The following is a 6,000-nucleotide window of genomic DNA, read 5'->3' as shown; positions in this document are numbered from 1 at the left end:
AACACGGCAGCTGGCTTCACCAAAGAGAGCAAGAGAGAAAAAAGTGCCAGTGAAAGAGAGTGCGTGAGCAAGGTGATGTCACCTTCTTTTACAGCCTGATCTCAGAAATGACATGCATCACTTTTTCTGTGTTCTATTTTTTAGGAGCATATCACTATGACCAGCCCTCCCATTAAGTGAGCTACAGGACTGTTCTCACACCCAAATTCACCAGGCAGAGACGAGAACCAAAAGTGACAGTGACCACCAGTCACTGCAGATCCAGAGAAGGGCCAGAGCTTGCTCCCACAGCCATTGTCATGGGATAGAGGCTGATGTCTCAAATCACCTTGCCTCTTGGGGGCTAGCCAGCCACCATCACTGGGATTCAACCCAAGGTCTCTTCTGGCAAGGTGGAAGCAAGTGATTATCACAACACAACAACTATATAGTTGACCCTTGAACAATGCAGGGGTTAGGGGTTCAGTGGAAAACTGGCTTATAGCTGGACCTTTTTATCCAAGGTTCCACAGCTGTGGATTCCACCGACTGAAGATTGGTACATATTTGCTGAAAAAATCCAGGTATAAATGGACCTGTGCAGTTCAAACCCACGTTGTTCAAGGGTTAAAGGTAGTGGGGTGGGAGATGGTGGGGCACACCCACGCACTTTCGGAGTAAGTACACATTAAGGCAACATTTTTGGATGTCAAAACATATTATGAGATTTAAACCTACGCCTTGTCTTGTTATCTCCCCTTCTCTGATACTCAAGCATGAGGACAAATCAGAAGATCACACAACATTCATTTTAAATGATCTCACTTTTTTGTTATAAAGCAGAAACTAACACACCATTGTAAAGCAATTATACCCCAATAAAGATGTTAAATAAATAAATAAATAAACGGAGAAAAAAATGATCTCACTTTTGTTTATAAATAAATGTATATGATATTTAAGTATATTCATATGATTGTCTCTAGGAGGTAAAATTATATGCAAATTTAATTTTTATCTGCATATTCTATGATGAAAATGAGTTACTTTTGTATTAACAAATTATTTTACAAACACATATGTAGATTGTAGCAGTTTATTATTTAAAAACCACACATTAGAAGCATTTAAAATATTCAAGACTTGGGTTAAGTAATTATGATATAAATACAATAAACCTTTACGTGGTCATTAAAATTGTGCTTGCAAAAAATTTTTTAAAAGTTTTTAGCAGCACAGAAAAAACTTTTAAAGTTTTTAACAACACAGGAAAATCCTTATAAAATAAAAAATTAGGTATAATTTCATTTACACATTAAAATTTGGCTCCAATTGCAATGTGTGGAGGGTGGGGGTTTTCCCCACACCACCAAGCAATTCTCTGACAGCAACTGGGCGTCCTACAATTCAATTCAATTCTGAAACTATCTACCTGGAAATAGATTCCACAGTTTAAGAGCTCAGTCCCTCCAAACTACCCTCTGCTTCAGATGCCAGTTCCCAGTCTAGGTTGTTACCGGTACTTCTGACTGATTGGCTGCCATGCCACTTGTTGCAATGACCCCCTCCTTGGGCTGGATTAATTTGCTAGAAGGGTTCACAGAACTCAGTAAACTTGTTTACTCACTAGACTACGAGTTTATTACAAAGGATTTTAAAAGATACAAATCAACAGCCAATGAAGAGATACACAGGGGAGGTCCCAAATGAAGGAGCTTCTGTCTCCATAGAACTCAGCATGGTCACCCAGGAAAGTGTTCTGGTTCACTAACCTGGAAATTCTCCAAACCCCCTCACCTTTTGGGTTTTTATGAAGGCATCATTACATAGGCATAGTTGATTAAACATTGGCTACTGGTGACTGATTCAACCTTCAGTCCCTCTTCCCTCCCTGGAAATCAGGAGTTGGGACTTAAAGTTCCAGCCCTCTTCCAGTTGGGTCCCTTGGCAACCAGCTCCCATCATTAGGTGCTTTCCAAAAGTCACCTCATTAACATAAACACAGTTGAGATGGAAAGGTACTTGTTATGAATAACAAGAAACCCATTTCAGCTTTATGAATCTGTTTTCAGGAACTGAGGACCAGAAGTCAAATATTTTAACAAAAGATGCTCCCATTGCTCTTATCATTCAGAAAATTCCAAGGGCTTTGGGAGCTGTGAGCCAGGAACCATGGACAAATATACTTTGATCATCATCTGAATGACCAAATACATATTTCTTATAAATCACAGTATTGAACATATGAAGTCAGTTGGACTCAATTTACGTAATCAAATCAACACAGCTGAGGCCACAAATACCAAATGTCTGGCATGCAGTACACACTCTACCAGTATTGTGTCAATTAATCCGTTTCTCCAGCCAAATCAATTAACTGGTCTGGGCAATTGGTTTGTGGGAGGCTGGATTTGACTGGGGGAGGCTGATTAGGTCATCTGATTGGGGTTTGAAATGCCAATTTGTTAGATTACCCGTATTTGATTGCCTTTGTTTGAACATTTTGAGTGATTCATGCAAATTGTGGTTAGACAGAAATGTTAGTTTATATGTGCCTAGGAACATACACTGAAAGAAATCCACCAAAGGGTAATAGTGGTTATCTCTGGATGATGAGATTGTGATAATTATATTTTATTTTTTATACTTGTCATAGATACTATTTTGTTCCTACATTTTTACTCTCTTTTGCCTGTGAGATGTCTCTGCCCACTGACTGTGACTCTACAGTGCTTCCCTCTAGGACAAGCATACTACCCAGCCCCACTGACATTGAACATGACATTGACTTGCTCAACCAATGGAGTGTGGGCACAAGTGACTTGTACAATGTCAGAGTAGAAACTTTAAAAGCCATTGTGTGGTTTGGCCAGATCTGTTTTTCTTGCTATGAGAAGAGCATGTCCCAATGAGACTGATCCTTCAGCCTGCATCCTGGAATGAAGATACACAGAACAGAGCCTGCTGACCCACTGCCAATATAAAACATGAGTGAGAAATATTGATAAATCTTTGTTACTGTAAGCCACTGAGATTTGGGGGATCATTTGTTACTGTAGCATATCTCAGTGAAAGCTGACTAATTCTTTCTACAAGTAATATGCATGAGATTTATAATCAGTTTCTAAAGTTATTAAAATACATATTACTCTCTAAGTATTTAGTGTTTTATTCTAAATCTTTTTATCTGTCCAGAGTCTGTGTTATGAAAAAAAGCCTTGGATAGTCTCACTAAATTAGAGTTTGACGACGACAGGGGTCTGAAATTTATCTCAGAATAATTCAAGTAAAGTAAAAGTTGTTCTGAGATCTTCTGCCAGCCTGACCCTATGAGGATGCTCAGAAGGAGTCTGCTGGCCCTGAGTGGAGCTGAAGATGGTCAAGAAGCAAGACGTAGGTATTAGAGGTTGGCATTATTTCTGCTTGCCCAGTACCCTCCCCACTTCTGGTAAAAATGCCCTTGTTTTTCCACAAGGAAGCAGCCCTCCTCTATAGTCAGCCCCAGAGGTCTGATGGGCTGACCCACTTCCCCCACTTCAGGGCTGAGTGTGTAACCTAGACCTGGCCAGTCAGAGCAGTGAGACCTCCTGGCCGTGGCAACTGGCTCAGGGAGTCATATAACCCTCAGCAAGCTGTAATACTATGTGTTTAAAAACCACTTTATTCTCCTCCTGTGCCAGCTCTGGCCAGTGGAATACGGGCAGAAGTGATGGATGCCACTTTTAGGCCTGCACCCTAACACATCTCTCACATGGGATATTCTCTCTTTTGCCTTTCCCTGATAACCATAAAGTCTCACATTGAAAATGGTCACAAAATGGGAGGAGCCTGGACACCTTGGTGACTTAGAGCAAAGCCCCCATCCCTCAAACATGTTGGACTGTAATATAAATAAGAAGTGACTTCAGGATTTACATGTTACCATGGCAAAGTCTAGCCTACTCTGACAAATATATGACCCAAACCCAGGCCAGACTATTAGAATTAGAGTCAGCTCTAAGGACTCTAGCTTGGAAAAAGTTACTCTCTTTTTCCTGGAATTGCTAAGCTACTATAGGATCTAAACCTGGAATGCTAAGCCCATCATTCATTCATTCATTCCACAAGTTTTTCTTGAACCCCTAAAATACTCCTGGCACCAGTCTAGTCTCATAAGCCAGGGCTACACAGTGGGGAACAGCAAGTCTGAGAATGAGGCTAACAGAAAAAAGCCAAGCTGAGAAACAGAGCATTGATTTAGACTGCTGGATCCACCCATATCGGTAACTACTTGCACTCTTTTTCTTAAACCATTTTTAGTGGGGTTTCTGACACTTGCATGTAATAAGTCATAACTAATTCAAGGGTAGTCCTGAAAAGAAAGCAATGTCACAGGTCTGTGTTGTCATCCAGATGGGCTCTTAGAGATAGGGTGCAGATATCGGCCCAGACAGAGCTTGCCAGAGCAGTCTGGTGGGCACACAAATGATATGGTGTGCAGGACTGGGCATGCCCTGGGTCACTGGAACACAGCCTCAAGGATGGGAGAGGGAAGAGCAGCCCTGGCACCGAAACTGCACCAAGATTTGCTATGACGCCCAGCCAGTGTTCCGACTGCTCAGGTCAGTTCCGCCAGCACTGACCTTGCTCCTGACCTCAGGCTTTCAGGCTGCTCTTTCCTGGGCTATGACTGACTGTGGGCTTGGATTTGACAAAAATCTGCAAGTCAAAACTGGAAGGGACAAAAATAAAAGTCAATTCAATTGCATCTAGCACATGCTTATAGTGCTCCTACTGTATTCCATTTTCATTACTGGTTTGGAAAAACTGTCTTAAACACTTTCTGCATGTTAAGGACTTTATCCTTTCTCCCTCCCTCCCTCCCTCCCTTCCTTCCTTCCTTCCTTTTTTCCTTTCTTCCTTCTTTCCTTTCTGCCTTTATTTTATTCAACAGTAACTGTACATAATCTCAGCCAGGTCCTGTGCTCTGTAGTGATCACTGAAAGATCAGTGGGACATAGGGGTCCTGGATTCACAGAAAGTGTGCTAGTTGTTAATGCTGTTTACTAAATATTTTTAGCTCTTCATCTTCTGGGCAGATGGTAGGGTCACACTTCCTCCCCTCCTTGTTTGAGTAGGTTTGAATGACTAATGAGTCAGACAAATGAGTTTGTGAATTTAATTGCTTATGCAGGATCTGCTAAAGCTCTTCTTCCCACTGTTATGGTGACTATTAATATTTCAAATGATGCCTGCTTCTTCAGCCTGAGTCATGGAGACAGAAAATATGGAGCAGAACCCATACATAACCCATTATAAACATGTAACATGAGAAAGAAATAAACTTTTGTTGTTATAATTCACTAAGAGTTTAGGGTTCTTTGTTATTTCAGCATGGCCTTCCCTATCCTGACTGATACACACATTTGCCAAAGTATGTAACATTGAGTAACATTCACGACAGAGATACTTCCATAGGGTAGCTCCATAGCTATACCAAGAATACCTCCTCAGAAACACTGGGTTCCTCCCTGGTTATAAGTCTTCTCTCCTGCTAGGGCCTCTGCCTGCATGCTTTTGCTCTTCCCACAGCAGATTGCAACTGACTTCTCATCAGTCTGCCTGGGGTCTGACTTCTGGACTGAGAAGGCCTGGGCAGGATTACCTGCCAACAGTTGGGCCTCTCTGAAGATGTATTAGTTTCCAGGGCTGCTGTGACAAATTGCCACAAACAAGAGATATTTATTCTCTTGCGGTTCTGCAGGCCAGAAAACCAAAACCAAGGCCGAACAGGGCCCACTCCCCTCTGAGGTTCTAGAAGAGAATCCATTCTTTGCTTCTTCTAACTGTTGGTTGATGATATCTTCCTTGGCTTGTGGCCATGTGACTCCAATATCTGCCTCCATGTTCATATCACCTACTCCTCTGTGTCTGTCTCCTCTTCTGTGTGTCTCTTATAAGGTCATTTGTCATTGGACTTAGGGCCCACCCAGATAATCCAGAATGAGCTCCTCATCTCATGATCCTTAACTTAATTACATC

The sequence above is a fragment of the Grampus griseus genome (genome assembly GCF_964374135.1).
Source record: "Grampus griseus genome assembly, chromosome: 3".
NCBI lineage: Eukaryota > Metazoa > Chordata > Mammalia > Artiodactyla > Delphinidae > Grampus > Grampus griseus.
This window is presented reverse-complemented; position numbering follows the sequence as displayed.